Source organism: Leuciscus leuciscus, assembly GCF_965113295.1.
Source record: "Leuciscus leuciscus genome assembly, chromosome: 3".
NCBI classification, from domain to species: Eukaryota; Metazoa; Chordata; class Actinopteri; order Cypriniformes; family Leuciscidae; genus Leuciscus; species Leuciscus leuciscus.
The window spans coordinates 13,888,799-13,911,793 of NC_138727.1; the positions used below are offsets into that span (position 1 = coordinate 13,888,799).

Here is a 22,995-nt window from a genome sequence, read left to right on the forward strand (position 1 = left end):
AGTGGAGAGGGATTTTACTGGGTGTTGAAGGGTGAAGGACTGGGCGACACTCAAAGCGTGAGGAGATTACATTGCCGCCATTGAGCTGTGCAGTAAAATACAACCTTGTCTGTACAGGAGGGGGAGGCGGAGAGGTATGGGGTGATTTGCCCTTGTATTTTGTTTGTATCTTTGACAAGTGCTAGGTGTTAAAAGTCTTTTGGGAAGTTGCTGCTACACTGTGTGACAAATTACGACTAGTAATTTGACTGTCCACACTGAAAGCATAAATGCTGTGTGACATAACACAAGCCAGACAAAAAATACAGAGGCCCAAAAAAGTATGTGAACAATTTAGACAGACTTATAAAATAAATATCAAACCAAGTGGCATATATATAAAACTAAAAAGTCATGATTTATTACAAACGCACGCTCAAACACATAGTTTTCAAATAATGATAATAATAATTATAATAATTATAATAATCATAGATCAGTGTTGTTATTGTTAACTAAAACAAAAATTGAAATTTTGCCTTGGCTACTTACTGAAAAAAGTTTTAGTTCTAAAAAAAAAAAAAAAAAAAAAATATATATATATATATATATATATATATATATATGAAAGCTTAATAGAATTAATCACTAATGTTAAATATTAAACTTATTAACATTAAAAAAGAACTGAAAAAAAATAAAAGCTAATTCAAAATGTCAATAAATAGTAAAAGAGTATAAAATAATTAAAATCACACTAATAGATACATTGTTAAGAATTAAGTTAAACTATTAAACTGGTTAGTAGAACACAAGTACAGTAGTGAATGTGTTTAACTATACCTGTTGTGCTAGGACACATGTCATTTCACACACACACACACACACACACACACACACACACACACACACACACACACACACACACACACACACACACACACCATAATCACCTTGAGACCATAAGTTTAAAGTAATTAAGTAAATTAAAAATGGTTCAGAAAAACAGTCAACGCGCCATGCAACAATGTGCCTGAACACACCTCATTTTCAGACCAGCACGCCCATGGGCGCACAAATAGGTGCAAATGCATTTGCTATTTAAACAACGTGGCGCAGGACGTGAAAATGATAACTACAGTACGTCAGGCTGAAACTAGCAAAAAAACACTTGCGCCAGGGGCCGCACTGCGTTGGGTGTATGATAGGGCCCGAAATGTCTTCACACTTGGGCCGATCACTTAGTGCTAAAGAGAGTTAATTTACACTCACCTTTCTATTCACTCTTAAATTTGGGTACATTAATCATTTAAGCAAGTAAATGTACTTGAATATTGGTACATTAATCAAAAATACCACTGTGAAACAGACTCTGGTCCACACCAAAAGCAGTATGCCATAAAACAGTTAATAATATACACCAACTCTCCTTATTTCTCACTTACATGCAAAAACCAGAATGCATTACATCATATGCCAGCCTTGAGCCTTAGAGGTGTTGCCCATCCCATGTCTTGCGGTAACACATACACCCACGCGATAAAAGCCAGATCCAGTCAGTGCATCCTGTACCATGGCAGGCCTATTCATAGCTCCTCCGAGGAAACAATATGGGCAGCTGCTGGTCTCTCCCTCTCTCTACAGACACCAATTAAGCTCCATTACATACACCAACACAGCACTAACAAACAACTCAAGCCCGGGAGAGCAAGAGAGCTGGACAGAGATAGAATTACACAGACGGAGAGAGAGGTAGATAGATAGAGATGGAGAGAGGCGACATAAAAGAATGAGACGACTGGGCCTGAGTAAAAGCTAATGTTGTATGAAGCATATTGAATTATCCCAGAAGCTGATTTGCAGGAAGGCTGGAGGGTGGGAGAGCAGCGGAGTTGATGCATGGAGCCGACGCACCATAATCGTTCCTATCGATGTGCATGGCTCATACAGTCATTTAAAAACAGCTGATCCAGACAGCAGGGTCAAGAGGCCGAATGCACACAACAGAAGCATGCAGAGACTAGCTCTTGGTTTCAATCTCCAGTGGTGTAAAGTATTTGAGTAAAGGTAATTAGTTAATGTACTTTAGTATGTTTTCAGCTACTTTGAAGTTTTACTGAGTTTTTTAAGATATTATCAACTTTTATTTTATTAAGTATATGAACTCTTTACTCCAACACATTTGTGATGAGTAATGCAATTACTTGTTACATTTTGCATGGCACCTAACTTTTTCTGCAGCAGTTTATTTCTGCTTTAAAGAAGCGATATCGACATCTACAGGGCGTTGAAGGTACTATATATTGTGCGTTTTGCCCTTACTCTCCTAACAAGTCACCTTTTTCTTGTTTTTCACTGGCATGTCTCTTAGGTGTTGAGGACTAGTGCATCTTTAAAGGAGCCGTATGTAAGATTGTGACCAAAACTGGTACTGCGATCACTTTCAAATTACTGTAGAGCGGTGTATCCCCTCCCCCTCCCCCCTGACTCGAGGTTGCCAGATAGGCTGCAGGATCCAGCAGGAACGTAGGCTGCTACGTAACTGTGGTAACTAGAGCAGAGCTGGCAACCCCGATGCCGAAACACTACTGACTTCGTGATTGGTAGATAGGTGGAGAGTGGCGCTTCAGGCCAAAACACAAGATGACAACATCAACATCAGTTGAGGGCTGCAACTTCACTTTTTAAATGACAATATCCTGGCCGGACTACTGTTGTCAGTGATATACGTATTTGAAATGAACATTTCTTAATGTCTAGTGACATATCAGGGCCATTTTATGATTAATTGAAATACATTTCTTACACACAGCTCCTTTAAGCCTACATTCAGTATGAGTACTGATACCTAAGTACTGTGAAAATCAGATAGGCTACTCTAAGACTTTTACTCAAATTGCAGTGGAGTTGGTGGCTTTTGTCATTTTTGCTGTAAGGTATCTGTACTTTTTCTCAAGTATGGTTTTCAGGTACTCTTTACACCTCTTTCAATCTCTGCTAGTATAATTACTGCCTGGCAGGTGATCTGCAGTAGAGCTGCATAGTTATGAAAAAAAAACTAAATTTTCTTTGCTAATGTATTTGCATATAGGCAGAGCTGGGCTTAGCCTTCCCCTGGACATGGGTTTGAGACTAGCATGGATTTTTTTTTTCTCAAACCACTAACTACTGCTTCTGATTGCTTTTAGAGGGAAAAGCTGTCCATAAATGCTGGTCTAGAATCAGTTTTCTCAGTAACAATAGCATTTTGGCGAAACAGATTTAGTGTTTGCGCTCTTGAGAGCATCAAAGGTTTCTATTTACAACGTGTTTTGCAGCGTTGAGCAATGTAGCCAATCACAAACAAATCTGTTGATTTATTGAACGCAATGGCCAATGAGACGTGTTTAAGTTAGAATCCGCTCTCCACTCAAACCGCCTGCGCTTTTTTACAATGCGGAGTCCAACGCTCGCAAATCATCTCTTCATAAGTTAACTTATAACAAACAAACTGTAGACATTATAGAATAAATAAGATATTAATTGTGCAGTCAGTTTCATTGAATATAGTGGAACTTTGTGAGATCGCGATGAATTGAGATGAGTGACAGCTTTTTAGTAATTGTGAAGGGAGCACTCTTTCTAGGCAATATATAATTATATATTATATTATAAATAGTTACTGTCGTTCTCCTGTGTAGCACTTTGAGATTCTTCGGAATGAAAAGTGAGTTATAAATAAAATCTATTATTATTATTATTCTAATCCATTTAGAATTTGAATAAATGTTTTTTTTTTTCTGCATTAGGTAAGGGAATTATTATTTCTTATTCAAATTATGATACGGTATGCTTGCTTTTATGCTCAAATTATAGTGGTTTGTGAACAATAGCAGCTTTAATAACAAATTATAAATCAGTAGCGTTTATGCTGGGGTGTGTAGGTTGTTGCTAGGTGACACGTAACTTGAAACTATTTCATGACATTCTATTTAAATGTGTTTTTAAGGAGGAAGCACATCTAGTCTTACCCTGAGTTGGTTCAACCTCCACCTGTGAGTATTCACCGTTTTTCATGTTAAAGAGGACCTGGTATGCCCTTTTTCAAAGTTTTGTTTTTGTTTTTAGGGTCTACTAGAATAGGATTTCATGCTTGAATGTTCAAAAAACACATTCATTTTCACATATTTTACATTATTGCAGCACCTCTCTTCCCAGTCATCAGTAATTCATTCATTCATTCATTCATTCTGTCCCCATGAAGCCCCTCCTTCCGAAAAGCAAAATTTTCTCTGATTGGTCGACTGGACCTGTGTGTTGTGATTGGTCAACCGCTTTGAGCGTGTTTGGGAAATGTCACACCCCTTACCATAACTGCAAGTTTCAACACACTACTAACGCAACTCAACCAGGCCCAACTATTTAAATGAGGAAAAATGTGACATTCCCAGATGAAAACTTAAGGCTACAATTGAGGCGTTTCAGGCAGTTCAGAAAAAGTGCTTAGTGATTATAGAGAATAACTCACTTTGGAGTGGACTTTGTTCTACTTTGCAGACTTCTTTTCATGCTCAAACTGCAACACTCTCTAAAGAAAGTTGAAAATGTACAAAAGCATGATTGAACTCTAATATGTGAACCATTTAATATGTGATGGGCAAGAGCATTATATGTACTTTATGTAGACTACACATGCAAAACAACCTGAGAAATGATCAGGAATTAATTTATTCCCCTTTTTATACATCTGTAAATAAATACAGTGTCAAAACAGTCATCTTCATGGTGACCCTCTTAGCAGCATAAAAACTGTTATCAAAATGTGAATAAATTATACAGTGAAAGTGAGCGATGGAACAATTAGAATTAGAATGATCCCATCCCATCAAAAAAACAGAACTGTGCATTTACATTTACAAAAATCCTCAACAACTGACTGCAAACTGGCATTCAGATCTGCCTCCATTTAGTTAGAAATGCCCAAGTTCCTGCGATCAAATCAATTCCCAAAGTACGAAATGAAATCCGCCCTACATTTTTTCTCATTCCAGAAGCCGTTTCACTCGAATATACATCACAATAGGGAAGAAAAGACTATCGCAATTTCCATTTCATGCAGACATTAAAGGAGCCATTTTCAGCATAGTAGGCATGCGATTAAGAGTGAATGTGTGCATATTTTAACATAAAAAAAATAATTAGTTCAAATGCAATATACTCTAAAAACATAAAAAATAATACATCCCCAAAAAAATATTATTATTAAAATAAAGTAAATATGCTTGACTATGCCAAGCTATATGCGCATTATCTAATGCAAAATATAAAACATGCATATGTTGGTCTGCTTAACTGGTTCTGAATTGCCATTTGTGATTGGTCATAATGGTCTAATTCAGTGGTTATCACTGCGATAAAACATGTTATAAATAGAACATTTTGACTAAATGGAATGGTGTAATCTTCTCTTTTGCTGATTAGTTGATCACAGCAGCCATATTTTTTCGATTAATTGTGCAGCTCTAATCAACATTTGCATTAAGAATTAGTCAGCATCTTATTTGTCCTGCTGACTGTATTAAACAAAGGTTGTTGAGCAGTAATTGAATGAGCCTCTGATGATAAAGTGTGTTTTAGGATTAAAATAATCCCTCACCCTCCTGGACTTCACCATAAACAAGCCTCATATTTAATCCAAAGTGCCTTATTCCTGTTGAATTTACAGAACCTGATCTAACGGAGCAGGCATGTTTACAGGAATCTAAACCCTAAAAAGAAAGAAAATACAAATCAAGCAGCAGACGTATAGGCCTCCGACTGTAAAGAACAGCAAGTAAACAAACGTCTCCCAAATTTAGCTTCACAAACCTAACAAGGCTATCCCATATGCCATACATTTAATACAACTGGGTATTAAATAAGTAAATAGGCAAAAACAGAATCTTAATCTACATTTAAAACATAAGTCTGAATGATAAAAGTGACTCTTCATCTATTAGACTTGGAATAAGCACACAAGTTTTATTAACCTCTTTTATGTTACATTTTGGAGCTTGATACCCTGGTTGGGTTGTCTCAACCCATGTTTGGGTCAAATATGGACAATTAAAATTTATAAAAAGTTTGTCCACATAGATGCTGATCCAGAAACATGTCTTACTTGGCAAAATCACTGCGACCGAGCAGTCATATAGGATTTGGAACACCATGAGACTGAATAAATGATAGAATGTTCATTTTAGGTTGAATTATTCCCTAAAAATTCGAACTGAATTGCACAAAGGCAGCAGAGAGTAAAATAACATTATTGAAGGGTCTAGCAGAAGTTCAGCAGGTTGTTGGAGTTGCTTATGGATTCAGTGAACCTGCTTCTTGACCTGTAGCACATATGAAGTGAACAGCAAGTCATTGAGTAATAAGAAAAGTAGTGTCATCTCTTACTACAGTATGCATAGATGACAAAAGCAAAATGTGTATGTGTAACGAAACAGACACTCTAAAATGAGATGGTTGATATGAGAAACAGATTTATGAAATGTTAAGTGAATAGCAGTAGCGGGAACTGTAGCGGATCAATGTCTATGAAGGATGAAGAACCGGAGATACTGACTGTCTTTCTGTTATGGTGGTAGATGAGGGCGATGATGATGAAACACACACCGGTGTTGGAAGAGAGGTGAGTATTTGCAGGCACAACGAAGAATAAGAAGATGACGACAAACTGGGAAACACTGGACGAGTAGATACACTCAGGAAGTGTGGAAGGTAAGCGAAGATCCATACGAAGTCTTTAATCATTTACGAGACCAAACAAAGTGCCAGAGTGAAGTGTGTGCTCATAGGTGTTTGTGATTAATACTCAGGTGATAGTGATCTCAGTGATTGTATTGTGGTGGAGCCTGGCTGATCCCTGACAGTATGTTCTAAAATATCTGTAATATTATATAAAGTCTCTATATTAATGCCAGAAAATAATATTCATTAGGCTGAAAGTGTGATGGTTGCCAAGCAACTTGCCGCATTAATATAGAATTTGTGTACTGACCATATATTTGTTTCATATTGTTTGTGTTTTGGAGTGCTGTGTAAACAGCTGGAGCTCACCTTACGCTGATCCTACAGAAAATGAAAGAAATTAATGACATCTCTTTCAAACCAGCTTCTAGACTTTCAGCCTCAAACTCTAAATTTGTATCACAAAATGCTTTCACCTGCATCTCTTTTGGGATGAAAAACTCTTTTCAATGGCTCGTTTAGCAGTATGCGACTGTGAAGGACCAACACGCTATTCTCCTATGAGTTTGCGTAACACTCCACATGGGAGGCACACTAAATTCTGTATGTAGTAGTCAGTCCTCAAAGGTGAAAGTGACTTTGTTTGGACCATTTTAATGTCAGTATTCCGTCCTATGCTTGCAAAGTATTTATTCTAGTTTATTTTATCTAGTATATTTGTTCATTTGGCATTTCAAATGAAATGTTTATTCAGCACTAAACTGTGACTACTTATAAGACCATTTAAAATGAAATAATGCAGGTGTCAAGGATCAATGGAATAGTAAAATAAGCCATCTTAACACCTCAACGGAGAAAATACTGTAGTCATTTCATGCTCTATCATACTATTAACCACAAAAGTCCAGGTCAGTGCAACTTGAGATCCCTGCCATGTTCAGATTTGGCCAGGTGCACACACACATGACTGCTCTCAGCACATGGCCCTACTCTAATTGGCCGATCTTGCTGAAGTCAACAGAGGCCCTCTCGTCTTCATTTCACCCTCTTTAAGAGATTCTGCTGATGCTCGACATTACCGCGGGACCACTGTTAACCGAGAAGGCAGCAGACTCAGAAAAGGGGGAATAGCAGGTGAAGGAAAAGTGTTGGCGTAGTCGAATGGTTTGTAACATTGGGGGTTTCACTCTCTATAAAACTCAGGACAGACACATTAGAGCAAGACTTCCTCTTTCTTCACTTTCTAACAGACTATAGTGGTTATTCTACAAAAGGGGTGCCTTTTCATGTTTGATCAAGTGATTGTTAAATTAAATCTCTCAATTTAAATATTCTATTAGATAAAATATTTAATTTAGTCCTTATAAATTGTGGATTTTTTATTTTATTACAATTAATTAATCTGTAAGACAGACAGACAAGCAGATATGTGTATAGATAGATAGATAGATAGATAGATAGATAGATAGATAGATAGATAGATAGATAGATAGATAGATAGATAGATAGATAGATAGATAGATAGATAGATAGATAGATAGATAGATAGATACGTCCGTTCTAATGACGGATAAAACATATATGTACGAAATTCTCTGATCAACTGCACAAGTCCATTTGAGCATGATTTTGGTTAAATATTAATCATATAATGACACATGCAAGTGTATGACCACATATAAAAAATTCAGTGTTTTTTCCATTTCCTGAAAAGTTGCATTTTTGGAGATTCAAGGTTTTCCACCAGACAGCGACAACTTAGTGTTTCTTAAGTAAAGAAAATGATGTACTTATTCAAACAACTTAGCCTTGCTTTCCAAACAAGCAGAGACAGTCCAAAACGTGTGCGGCACTTCATTCAAGATTGAGATGGGTGGAGTTATGAGGTTTAACCGACAATTTGATGATCCAATAGAGTAAGTCACAAGCTCTTAGTAATATTTTTCAATTATTACATATTTGCAAAACCTACAGACAGACTTAAAGGGTGACCAATAGTAAAGATTTATGAAAAAAACAGAGATAAGAGGTTTCCGCCCAACAGCAACGATCTATTCATTCATTGTTAAAATAGGTAAAATATGCATTATGAAGGACAAAAAAGCTTCCTTCGGTAAGACAGTCAGAGTCACACAAAGATTAATGAAATGTTAGTAAATGTTTCAAGGCTTCTGTGCAGTTAAAGTCAGACCAGGCCATGCTCTTGTTCCAAAACTTTGCTAGTTAAAAGCGCATTGGAAGACAGGAATATACCCACGAAGGATTCAAAAGGAAACTGATAGATAGCTCTGCCGAAGGGGACGCCAAGAATGTAAGATAAAATCATAAAACCTCTCTCTTCTTTAGTGAGCAATCGATACACCCAGTTCCTTCAAAGATTTATCAGGAGGAATTTGAATAGCCAGAGTTTTCCTCTGTTTTAGTAGTTCCATTTTAGTCATCTTGTCAATATTATAGGCTGAGTTGGAGGGGTGAGGGGTGAGGGAGTGCCATTTTTTGTAATATATGAAAAACTTAACATACATGACTTTGTTGCAGGCATTTTACTTATTCTCTTGAGTCCAGTTCAGCGAAATCTCCAGTTTTCTGTCCCCTGTTTCCACACTATTGGCTACTCTCAGCTGTTGTATGAAAAAGCCTCTTGGCAGTTTTGTATAGTTCTTTGCCTCTGCCATGCTGTCAGAAGGACTGTTTGAATCAAATATGCTAATTAAGAGAAACAGAAGCAAAATGATTGGCATATTGGCATCGATCTGTTTGAGACATCAAGACTGCTTATTTCTTAACAAAGGGAAGAAAGCGATTTGCATTGATTAGTTGGAACATTCACTGGAGCCTTTTCAAGGCAGTATTTGTGATGAACAGAGGAAATAACAGACGGTTCTATGACAGTGTGTCAAACGTGCGACGACTTTCATGGAGGTCAACAATTTCTTACTCATTTTTGGGGCTCAATCTGTTCATCACGCAGAAACCAGAATGTCTTTTGCCGTCAATATTTAAATGTTTAAAGTGCTTTTATTATTGCAATGTAGTTAGTAGGTAAAGCTTAATATTCATCACAATATGTATTACCACCTCTAAAGTTTCAGCATTGTGGATGCTTACATTATCACTATAGTAAACAATGTATAGACACCCAATATTGACTATACTGTCTGAATAAACAATGTATAGATAGACCGGATATTGACTATGCTGTCAACAAACAGATCATCAGATTCATCCCCTGCAAAGTGACAGCACGGCAGTCCTAAAGATCAGATATAAAGCCCAAATCGGATTTGTGCAATGTGAACAAAGCCTGTGTGACTTCATTCTGTTATTGGACATGTTTGTCATGTAAGTGACCTATCTATCAAAGACTGAGAGACAGAGGAAAGACTTCAATTGAGTCTTATTGAATGACTTCAGGAACCAGCTCAAAGCTGTGTGATCAAGACCAACCAAAAGGGTACGAAACGCTGTCAAAAAGAGCAAAACATGTGGTACTAGGGCAAGATCAACAATCACAACATGCGCACACAAACCCACACATGTGCAGCCAGACAATCTGACGGCTACAGTAATGACCTCACTGTCTCACCTGTCACTTCCATCTGTCTTTCTCTCTCTCTCTCCCCTTCGCTTTATAACAGTCCGGCTCCTTTTCCCTTTATCACTGTCCAGATCTCTCTGCTAGCAATTCAATCTTCTCGCTGCCACCACTGGCATCTCAGCTCTTATTTTTTCCAAGAGTATTTTTCCTGCTCTCCTCTCCACCACTATGAAAGGTGTGACAGCGTACTCAACAACAGGTGCGTGTTCAGACAAGGTCGTGAGGGACGGAGCCTTGATTTACAACCTCTGTCTCTTCCACGTCTTTATCTGTGCGCCTCTCCTTTTCTCGCAAACTCTCCCCTCCCATCGCGATAAAGAACTGAGCTGTTGCTGTGGCGGACAGCAGGTGCGAACTGGATCAGAGAGGTATCATAAGGTTGTGAATACCAGATGAGGAAGGCAAGGACACACCTCGTGAATCACGCCAAAGAGTCCTCGCTCATGTCCCCGCAGGACAAAAGAGCAGCAAGGACAGGGACAGAGCTCTCAGACTCTTGGGTTTCCTCCAAGTTCAAATTTACCGTAAAATTGCCAGAATGACTTTACCTGTAAATTCAAAAATGTGCTGTTCACACAAGCAACCGCGTTCTGGCTTTTTACCGGTATAGACCATTCACACATCAGTTCCAAAATACTGGTAAACTCTGTGACATCATTAACTGGAAGTGACATTTGTAAACAGTGCTGAGTAAACGCGTCATCTGCGTTATCATTTTATGAATGGCCCAGAGCCGTTGCTCTTTCAACGGCTTCTGATTGGCCCAAATGACTTCTTACGTAAACGCGTCCTGACCTTGTACGTGCAAAATACTGGTAATCTTCATTCCGCGGACACACATCGCATATACTAGTAATTTACTGGTAATGATACAACTTCCCTTATATTTTTATATATATGTATATTTGAAAAGGTCCTGTTCACACATGATCTGTTATCGGTAATTTACCCGTAATTTACCAGTAAAGACTGTATGTGTGAAAGGGGCTATTGACTGCATTTACATCCACACTCATAATGCAATTATAATGGAATTTTGGCAATATTATGATTAAATTTCACATGTGAAAACAATACTTTGATTAAACTAATGCGATTAAGCTCATAACCGTAGTAACCATAATCACATTGAACTATGTGGCGTATGCCGATTTTAGTCGCAATGTAAACATCTTAATTGCATTATTACCGCTATGAGCAAAAGTGTGCATGTGCTTGGACATACACGGATGACTTCTGTTGTTCACACAACTGCAGGAATGAACTTGGCGACATCACTCTGTATTGAGTCGTGTTGACAGAGTTTAGCGATCAGAGTGGAGGGAAAACTTCACAGTCTATGCTTGTCTTTATCCAGAGACGGTGTGAAGGACATGATGACAACCCCAATCACAACCCTTGTTACAGCCACATTGCTATGTTCATCACAGTGATGAATACTATCCAATACATCCATAGAAATCTGTTATTTGGTTCATTAGTCCCAGCAAAAATACAGCTCTGATTATTGAATAGTCATATTTTATTATTTAGGAAAACATATTGACCTCTTAAGTAGTTTGTAAAATGTGAATTCATATGAATCGCGCAATTGCTTTTTGTGATGAATAGATTTAATTTATGTTTTTATTCACATGAACATTCATCATTGCACACATCAGATATGGTAAATGGAATCTAAAGCGCGCTTGCTTGACGTTCGAAAACCAATGAGGTTCATTCTTGTGTGTTGCACAGCACATTTGAGCTTCCAGGAGAACCAATGAGGTTTATTTTCACATATCAAGCATGTACAGTTAAGCTTCTGTTCTAGTTCGCTGATCAATAATTATATGTGAGTAAATGCCTAAATTCAATCTGTTCATAAAGTCACTTCAGAAACTTTGGACTAAACTGCTAGATTCATATGTATTTATTTTATGATCTCTTTATGAACTTTTTGAAGCAGCAAAGTGGTAGTTGTGTGGATTGTCAATGGAGGGACAGAAATCTCTCAGATTTCATAAAAAAATATCTTAAAGCAACACTATGTATTTTTTCAACCTTCATAATATATTTCCAAGCCCCTTGTGATGGTACATCGACTTACAATAGGTTGAATGACACGTCTGCCATAGCCTGACGGGGTTTGTATCGCTTTTACTGGCACTACATAACTTCGGAGTTCGGGTAGTAACCCGAGCACAAAAAGAACAAAAAAATTCGACTGCTTTACAGCATACGTCACTTCCCCCACCACTTCCTCAAATTCGGACATGAGAGGCCAACCAACGTTTGTATTCCGGCTTTCGTGCGTATGTTTTTGTCATGGCCAAAGCAGCAACGGACAAAAAAAAAAAATCAGAAGTAAGCCTATGTCTAAACGGTGTACAAGTTTGGTAGAGGCTACATTCTTGCAAGCAAGTTTTGTTTTTGTTTTTTTGCACACCTGGCATCCCCCTCGAAACAGTTCTCATTCGCGCTTGAATATATTCAACACTATAAAATCTGACGAAATAAAATACTCTTTTTTACAATTATCTTATATAGCCTAGCCATTTTTAATAGGATGGACAGTTGAAGGAACCCAACCTCGTTATACTTAATAAATATATTTGCTTCTTCTTGGCCTACTAAAGTGTTCCTGCAACGGGAGTATTCTCTGGCTAGAGCGCAGAACAGCGGAGTGTGTGTGGACTGAAGTGCGTGCCTGAGCTTGCATTTTAGGGCAAGCTGCGTTGCTTTCACATTGTGGAAAATAGAATAATAGAAACAAAATGTATTAAGCTTTTTACCCATTATTATCAATCTAAATTTATCTAGTTTTTAATTTAACTTAATTTCGTTTTTTTCTTTATTTAAATTTAGTTTTTCTTTATTTAAATTTCGTTTTTCTTTATTTAAATGAATTTAGTTTTTCTTTATTTAAATTTCGTTTTTCTTTATTTAAATTTCATTTTTTTCTTTATTTAAATTTCGTTTTTTCTTTATTTAAATTTCATTTTTTCTTTATTTAAATTTCATTTTTCTTTATTTAAATTTCGTTTTTCTTTATTTAAATCTACCCTTGACTGTGTCATTAATTTGTTAGTCATAAAAATATTAGACTACCTTATCAAACCAGGCAAGCCTGAGTGTTTTTTCTCTACGAAGCTCCCCCTAGCGTCTGGTAGTAAATGCTTTCAAACACACTGTCGTAAAAAACGAACTGTTGTCCCTCCCCCCTCGCCACGAGCAACCCAGCTGAGCAGAGGAACCGGCTATTTCAAAACCAGTTATGTCTACGAAGAATTTGATCTCTATTTATTTGCGAACTAAGTTACACAAATAAAACCGACAGAGGAACGGCCAAACAACTACAGAAATCAAACGTGTTTGCTAATGACAATGCTAACATCAAAGTTATAGTATCTAGCGTACTAGTAAGCCCGTAACAGACAGCGATCATAATAAAAACCTTTACAGACAATAGCAAACATCCTGAGGTCGCAATTACTTGAAATTTCAATATTAAACACAGTTTATTCCAAAGATACTTACAAGTGCAACAGCAAGAAGGCCAGGTCAGCATCCGTTTTGCAGGCTTCTGTTTCTCTCAGTTCTCGCCATTCTGAAAAAGCCGGTCCGATATTTACTCGAGTCTGACTTCTTGCTCGGTCAATCTCCCGTTTCCTCTTTTTTTGGTCCTCCGACAAAGATTTCCTAGCTTTCTGCTTAATTTTTACAGGCTCAGCCATGACGAAAATGTGAAGAACTCAATCTATCGTTGCCCTTTGCTTATAGCTAGCCGGTGCTTGAATGGGGGCGTGTACGTGTGCAGTGCCGTCAAGCAATTCGTTACATCGCGAGACCTGATATCACGCGATACTTCCTGACGGCGAGGCCGGCAGGAAGCCGTCTCAAAGTTGCAAGTGAGTTTTTTCCGCTCTCGGGCACCAGGGGGGTGCGAAACCACCACCATTCAACCCGAAATAAGTAATATAACCATTCCACTGACTCCGAAGCTGTTCAGTTAACGTAAAAAAGTTACTTAGATCACCTTTAACAGACCTGTGTGTGTGTGTGTGTGTGTTACGTGCAAATGTATTTACTTTGTGTTGTTCATGGGGAAGAGGTGTTTAATATCACTAGTGCAGTGTCCGTTAGCATAATAAGCCCTGCCCGTGTGAGGCGCACTGCTTCCCGCTCGCGCTGTCCTGTAGTTTATTAAAAGTTTATTAATTCTGAACGTGTCGCTTCTCGCGTGTCTATCTATATTGCACCAAATGCGACACTGCACTCCCTTGTGAAGTCGATTGGATGAACGGTTCTCAAAATAATCAAAATGCAAACAGACAGACAGACACATAGAGAATACTGCCTTTATTAGAGAGAAGAATATGTTCAGCCCCCTCTTTCCGAAGCCGGATGTTCATTACTACCGAAGCTTCGAAGCTCAAAAAATGGTATTCGGACCAGCCCTAAATGACGCTGGCTTGTAAACGAGCTACGCGATCTTTTGGCGATTGAAAAAAATAAAACCCATGAAATTATATTCATATGACATGCTGAAATATATGCCACTGTACCTGGGATGAAGACATTTCACACGCAACGCAGGCAGTCTGCCCAAGACGTGAGAACTCCTTCTGCAGAGTTCGAGGGTATCGGCTTGTCAACAAATGCACATGTATCCCCTGGTGTAACCATGACAGATTTTACGACAGTAGTAGAAGACAATACTGTTTCCCAACTGTAGGGGGACCCCGAGAGCAAAAGTTACTTGGTGTTGCTTTAACTTGTGTCCTGAAGATGAATGAAAGTCTTGGGTGTGGAATGACATGAGGGTTAGTAAATGATGACAGAATTTTTGGGTAAAATACCCCTTTAAATACAATGCATTTCCTGGTTAAGTTGAATTGGCAGTGGTTAGTGAAAAACATGCTGTTTTATGTGTTGAAATACTGTGTGCAAAATAGCTGCAATTGTTTACTGAATATGCATCTCAATGGTCTGCTAGGGGTTGATATTTAGGATATTTAGTCTAGGAAACGTTCCTCAACTCTAAGAAATCATGCTCTCCACACGACTCAAACAATAAAATATCTTAACAACCATGTGCTGTTTACATAGAAACTGATATTAGAACTTCAAATAAAGCATGTGTATGAGTTGCCAAGCAACACACACAAACACACGCACATACAAACACAGAGAGAGAGAGAGAGAGAGAGAGAGAGAGAGAGAGAGAGAGAGAGAGAGAGAGAGAGAGAGAGACACAGACAGAAAGGTTATCCCTAATCCTCTGATCCTGGCTTATACATTATCAAATATATCCATGAATGTCAGACAAGTTGTCTGTGTAACATCTAAATAAGTCTGGAGATGTTTTTACTTTTATTTTATAAATCATTTGCCAGGAATGATTAGGAGTTATCTCATAAGATCCTGTTAAAACATCTTATATTTACTCATGGAGATTTAGAGGAAGGCCTCACCAGCTCTGCGAAACGGAAACAGATTAGAAAAGCATTTGGATGCTTATTAAGATCCGAGAGATGGGGTTTAGATTCAGACAGAGTAATTCGAGTGCCATTTTGACGCATTGGGGGCAGAATTAAAAGAAAGTAGGGAGTAGACGCTTTTCCTTTTTTTTCTCTCTGAAATCTCACTTTCTGCAACAAGTTTAGGCTCCAGGGAAATAAAAGAGGGATGTGTTGTGAATGTAAAAGGGGAAAAAAATAGCTGATAAAAAAAACAGAGGTGGCATCAAATCAAATCAAATCTCTCTGCCACCTGCTATTTCGTCCTTTAAACATCATTCTCTAGAGAGAAGACGGACATCAGGCACTGTCTGCAGTGTTTGAGAATAAGTAACAAAAAGTAGTGGTGCTACTAACTTCACTGTTCAGTTGTGTGCCATCTGCTTTAAAATAGCTTTTACCGTAACAAGCTGCTTTTGCCAACAAGCAGCCATCGCATTGCAAAGCTATCAAACCAATCACCATATAAGTAGAACTGACAGTTGGACAGTTCATGTAAACAAACAGATTGAAATTATACACTGATTCGACACTTTGCACTACAACCTACTTTGTTTAAGAGTGAAAGAGTTACTGTATTTCAGTTGTATCTAGTGTTGTTTAGGCTAACTACAACCAAATCTATTAAAATCATTTTCATTAATTGAACTAAAGCTGAAATAATATAAAATGTAAATATAAGATGAAAAAAAAAAAAACTTGAAAAAAAAAGAAAACTGAGTAAAGGTGTCTTGGCAGCTGAAATAAGCTTATACTGAGGTATTAAAATGACTTAAACTAAAACTGAAACTAATTAAAGCTAAATAGAATTATTAAAGAGTAAAAATGAGAAAAGCACATAACACAATTACAAATCTTAAACTAAAACTAAAACTGAAAATATAAAAATAAAAATGGGTTGTGTTTAGTATCAAACTTGAATAGGTAAATGTGGCCACCCTATTTAACTCTTTCCCCGCCAGTGTTTTTGTTTGTTTGTTTATTTGTTGGTTGGTTGGCTGGTTTTTAAGTTGCCAGTCACCGCCTGCATTTTTTTTATTTATGATTTTCATAAAAATGTCATGCCCCCAGAATATTTTGCTGTATGAATATCTGGACATGCAATTTGTCAAAAAAAGAAAACAAAAGAACAGAGCATCTGCTTTTAAACAAACAAACATTCTATTATTCCAGTTCCATGAATTGCTTTATCAACACTTAATGTGGGTAAGTTTCATAAAAAAGCAACACTTTGAACAGAAAGCTGAGAAAATCCATTTTTTTTATCAAAGACTACAACGTGCATAAGCAATGCTTTTATCACTTGTTTCTGCTTCTTCTTTTCCTGTGTTTTGATCTGGAGATGCTGTACTCTTTCAGAAGATGCAGAATAGCGCCCCCTACCGTATAACATTGAAAACATGGAAAGCCACAAAATTCTGTCAATGGCGCGGAAGTGCTGTCATAAATAACGGAAAATTCCGTTAATGGCGGGGAAAGAGTTAAGATCGATTGTTTTGAATTATTTATAAAAACATTGTGCACTTTAAAGGGAAAGTCATACAGGTTTAGAACAACATGATTGTGAGTAAATGATGACAGAATTTTCATTTGTGTAGAGCTTGACAAGCTACAGTTTTCAAAGTAGCTTCAAATCCACTGTTGTGTTTAGGAAAACAAATGTAGTGCAGGAAATGTGGTTCATTTACATTTACATATACATAAGTCCTGTGTAAGAAAAAAAAAAGATGATTTAAAGGAAAGTGTGTGTGCTAAATTTGCTGTTGGAGTAAAACAATGCTTTCAGAAAGGTTAAGAGTTCTGCCTGAGATGTGCCTACAGAGAGTCTTTAGTCACGCAGCATTTTAACACTTCAAGCGGAAAAAAAGAAATGAGTAAAAAAAGAATTAAACAAATGGATCATTTTTACTTGATAGATGGCCAACGTGTTTTACAGCTTTACGTTTATAGGACTAGGACAGATGGTCGTCTTACTGCCTGCCCCCACCCCCCTTCAGGGAGCTGTTTTACTTTTCCACAACACTTGTATGCTTTTGCAGTTTTAAGAGCATGCTGTTTAAAAAACCTTGAGACGTGCTGGGATGTTTATCTGGGGGAACATTCATAAAAGCTCAGTGCTTTTATCTAAATCTTAAAGTTCAAATTAGGAGAGTGTTGTTTCTTTCACACCACACTTTAGCTATTAGCAAAGTGCTGCTCCACTTCTGAATTCGCCGTTTTTGGCATCTGAGGGGCAAGAGTATTAGTCATTACAGATATGGGGAGGGATATTTCATACGCTAATATAACGAGCAAACATTTCCATCCTGCGGTTTGAAGTGACATGAGTCAGAGACTCAAAGTGCTTCCCATAATCCCTTCGCAGTTTACAAAAAGGCACGTCATGTCCCTCATGACATTGGGCTGAATGTACGGTCTAAAATAGGTGCCAAACAAAGTGTTGGATCATTGGCTGCCGGAAATGGATGACAATGGACTCACACCTCCCTTTCTTGCACTAGATTTTGAAGGTGAACAGAATGACCTCGTTCATCTTCTAGAAGGTTGTCTACAGAATGGTTAATATTCAAGTATAGACATGTCAGAGAGAAAGAGCAGCAAGACCCGGGTGATGAGCAGATCTTGAAAGAGGAAGGAAGAAGGGAGGCAGAGAACAAAGAGCTGGAGATTTTTTTGTGTGTGTTGTTTTAGCATGCACATCAAAACTGCAATTCTCTTGAGATAAAAGAGAGGTATTGGCTGAGCTGGAAGTTGTTGACCTTTGGAGCTGAAGTGCAGGAGAGGTAATGATACAGGCCTATTAAACCATCTTCTCATGTACTTGCACAAGGGTATTTGGTACAATAACTGTAGACACACACACACACACACACACACATGTAAACACACAAGTGTTGGTGCAACTATCATTATGAGGACATTCCATAGGCGTAATGGTTTATATACTGTAAATCTCAAATACTGTAAAAAAAAAAATTCCTCATAAACCACACTTACGTTGTAATACCAGTGTAATACCCATGTCGTTATATAAATGTGTGCCCTTATGAATCATATAAACAAGCACACACACACACGTCGAGTAGTTTTATGGGGACATTCCATAGACAATTATTTTTATACAGTACAAACTATAATCTAACCCTAATCCTAAACTTACCCATCAACTTTCTGCATTTTACATTTTCAAAAAAATAAAAAGAATTCTGTGTGATTTAAAAGCTGTTTTCATCATGGGGACCAAAAAAATTCCTCACAAGGATAAGGATACCCCATAACATAGGCTACACCTGGACCACACACACACAGACATTGGGTTTTCATGTTTTAATGGGATTTTACATAGACATAATGATTTTTAAACCCTTACAAACTGTATATTCTGTCCCCTACCCCTAACCATATACACAACGCTCAAAGAAAATGTTCAATATCTTTACATTTTCAAATAATTCATGATTTAAAAGCGTCCCCCCCCCCCCCCCCTGTGAACAGAGCAAAAGCTTCCGGCCACAGAACACGCCACAATGTTTTCTGTCTCACGCCACTGTGCAGAGAATCGCCTCCATTAGTTGACTCTCACAGGCCTGAACAGAGCAGCACAGCCTGTCGCCCTGACTAAAGCAGGCAGATCGAACTGAAAGTATTGCATGTGCAATCATGAAAATAGCTTTATGGCAAGCAGAGCGAGAGAGACAGACACCTACCAACATGCCTAGCCAGAAGACATCGCCTAAGACTCCATCTAGAGGAGTGATGAATTCTCACACATCTAACTGATGATGGTGTGTGACTGCGGGAGTGGGTCGCAGGGGATTACTGAGAGACGGGAGCCGGGCTGCTAGGGATTGAGAGAGCGAGAACTGCATTGTCAAGAAGAGCGAGGTGTCTGTAATCGACAGCCTCCTGCACATGCACACAAACAGCCACGGGAGCACACGCGCACATCCATACGTCTCTCCAGACGCTCCTTTTCCCATAAGCTGACGATGGGAAATACAATCTCCACAGAGAAATGCAATCTACTCTGCCTCATCTTCTCATACTTACACACAACACATGCACATTCCGCCCCTAAGAGCAATACTGTGTATTCACGTGTCTTGTCTGCAGATCATAATGACTTGATCTTCACTGCTTTGATTCAGTGCTGCACCGGATTTTTTAAAGTGCAGGGTCATTTCATCCAGAATGTTGCTTTCACGCTCTCACACACACCATGCTCTTATTCATTCTCTATGTAGTGGTTTTTAATGGTCAAACTCGCACATATTCGTTCCATTTACATTTGCCACCATAAGCAGGTAATTAGAGGTTTGCTGAGACTCAGTCACTGTTGGATAATAACTGTGAGTGTGTAAAAAGCAGGATTAAAGAAATAGTTCACCAAAAAATTCTAATTCTGCCATTAGTTACTCACTCTCATGTCGTGCATGACTTTGTCATTTGCGGAATCCAAAAAGGGACATAATGTTCATGGTCCTTCTTTTCCATGCAATTACAATGCATGTGGACTGGAGAATTTCAGCCTGTTCCCCACATAACAAATGCAGTACATGCATATTACATAGCGAATAACTCGTATGAACCACTTTTATCATACTTTTTTTTTGTGCCCCTTTTATTTTGTGTCACTTTTCGAGCTTGAAAGCTCTGGTCTACGTTCACTGCATGGAAAAGAGCAAGAAATACCACTTTTACAGAAAAAAAGAAAGTCATATGAGTTTAAAGAAACATGAGGGCGAGTAAATAAATGATGACTGATTTTTAATTTTTGGATTCTCTTTCAGCCTATGTGTGATGCTCCCTGAATAACAGAACCAGAGAAAAGCTCATAACTCACAGACTCTCTCCCTGCTCTATAAAGCCTACAGTATGTAAAGCAATGCAAACATCTGCCGAAAATCATGTATACACAATGTTGCCAGAAGTTTTGTGAAGTCTGCCTTTACATGCAAATTAACTTTAATGACATCCTATTCTTAATCCGTAGGGTTTAATATGGAGTTGGCCCACCCTTTGCATCTATAACTGATCCAACTCTTCTGAAAAGGCTTTCCACAAGGTTTAGGAGTGCGTTTATGGGAATTTCTGATGTTGAACGAGAAGGCCTGGCTCGCAGTCTCTGCTCTAATTCATCCCAAAGGTGTTCTATCAGGTTGAGGACAGGACTCTGTACAGGCCAGTCAAGTTCCTCCACACCAAACTCACTCATCCATGTCTTTATGGACCTTTGTGCACTGGTGCGCAGTCATGTTGGAACAGGAAGGGGCCATCCTCAAACTCTTCCCATAAAGTTGGGAGCATGAAATTGGCCAAAATGTCTTGGTATGCTGAAGCATTAAGAGTTCCTTTCACTGGAACTAAGGGGCCAAACCCAACCCCTGAAAAACAACCCCACACCATAATCCACCCAACTTTACACTTGGCACAATGCAGTCAGGCAAGTACCGTTCTCCTGGCAACTGTCAAACCCAGACTTGGCCATCAGATAGCTAGACAGAGAAGAGTCCAGTGGTGGTGTGCTTTACACCACTGCATCCGATGCTTTGCATCGCACTTGGTGATGTAAGGCTTGGATGCAGCTGCTCGGCCATGGAAATCCATTCCACGAAGCTCTCTCCGCACTGTTCTTGAGCTAATCTGAAGGCCACACGAAATTTGGAGGTCTGTAGATATCGACTCTGCAGAAAGTTGGCGACTTCTGCGCACTTTGCGCCTTAACATGCGCTGACCCCGTTCTGTGATTTTAGGTGGCCTACCACTTCGTGGCTGAGTTGCAGTTGTACCCAATTGCTTCCACTTTGTTATAATACCACTAACAGTTGACAGTGGAATATTTAATATTGAGGAAATTTCACGAATGGACTTATTGCACATGTGGCAACCTATCACGGTACCACGCTTGAATTCACTGAGTTCCTGAGAGCAAGTGATTGGAACACCTGAATTCAATAATTTGGAGGGGTGTCCTAATTTGGGCAATATAGTGTAGCCTATATATACTATAAATTGTACTAAAGTATTGTAAAGTAAAAAGCAACACACTCTCATGGCCATTCATAACTCTTTTAGGTTTTGATGTATTGGTGACTAATTCATATGAATTTGCACAATCATATTTGTATGTTTTTGTATGATCTGTTTATGCCCCACTTACAATTAGATTTAGGGGTGGACTTTCATGCTTACTTTTTTCTAAAAAAAAAAATTCTAAAAGTTTCTGTACGAGTCATATCACACCTGGTACAATAGTTACATTTTCTCATGATATCTGGTTGTAAAAAACAAAGTTTGAAAATAATCTTAAATGGATTATTTAATAATCTTAAATAGATATTGTTCAATTAACCCATAACCTGGAAATTGTGTTCATATCAAACAGAACATGAATTTATATTGGACTAATACACCAAAAGACAGAGAAAGGACTTCGTCTTCATTTCAGAAGATCTCACAGCACTGTAGGAAGGGACTAGAAACAAAACCGATGAGATGTAACAATGAAAACAAAAACAAAAAAAGATTTGGGAAAAGAATATTCGGGCCAGTTCAGCCGCTGAGGCGTCAGGTTACATCTACTAGTCCATTTGTAGCTGCTCTTGAGAGACAGAGAGAGCTCTGTCAGCTCCATCAAAAACCAAAACCACCCTGGTGTTTGTTATTAATGAAAACCTGTCTGTCTCTGCTGTGTCTATAGTGTGACTGACCGACTTTGTTCTCTCAGATCTACAATAGGTATAACATCAGGGTGCCTCCAATCATAACCGACCACTTTTGAGTTCCCATGGCTACCAGAATATTCCACCATCAAAGCCCCATCACACATCATAAGCATGTTCTCATTCTCTCAGTCTGTCTGTCTGTGTGCGGTCAAAGTTTTTTTTTTTTTTTATTACAAAAAGTCCATTTGAAGTAATCCGGATGTTTAATTAGTGATAATTTTGATCTTGGCAGCCGTCCTTTTGAACGTCAGTTGGTACCTGCTAATGAGGGAAAGGTAAAAGAGCAGAACGTGTCTTAGTGCATTAGACAAGCCTTTTTTCTGTAGCGGACATAGTTTATTAGAACTGAGCTCTCACACATGAGAACCTTCTTGGCTTTGATGTGTACTGTACACAACAATCAAGCCACATCACAGAGAATGAAGTAAACCTGAATGAGCACTGGCTGCATGGAAATAAAGTATTCGTAATAAATTAT

At 38.3% G+C, this 22,995-nt stretch overlaps 1 protein-coding gene and 2 long non-coding RNA genes across 4 annotated transcripts in view; 2 read left to right on the forward strand and 1 right to left on the reverse strand.

Moving 5' to 3' along the window:
* Window positions 1-22,995, forward strand: part of LOC309495921 — a 385,613-nt gene that overhangs the window by 342,702 nt on the left and 19,916 nt on the right. The window lies entirely within an intron of this gene.
* The window catches only part of sgcz (sarcoglycan zeta), a 328,983-nt gene that overhangs the window by 245,637 nt on the left and 60,351 nt on the right, over window positions 1-22,995 (reverse strand). The window contains exon 1 of one of the 2 annotated variants that reach the window (XM_082165839.1): window positions 10,280-10,803. The exons of the other annotated variant lie outside the window; for it this stretch is intronic. The gene's annotated coding sequence lies outside the window, so the exon portion shown is untranslated. Of the gene's footprint in view, window positions 1-10,279; window positions 10,804-22,995 lie in introns of those variants that run through there. 2 annotated transcript variants of the gene reach the window in all.
* LOC309495927 overlaps window positions 1-22,995 on the forward strand; it is a 202,155-nt gene that overhangs the window by 163,520 nt on the left and 15,640 nt on the right. The gene's annotated exons all lie outside the window — the stretch shown is intronic.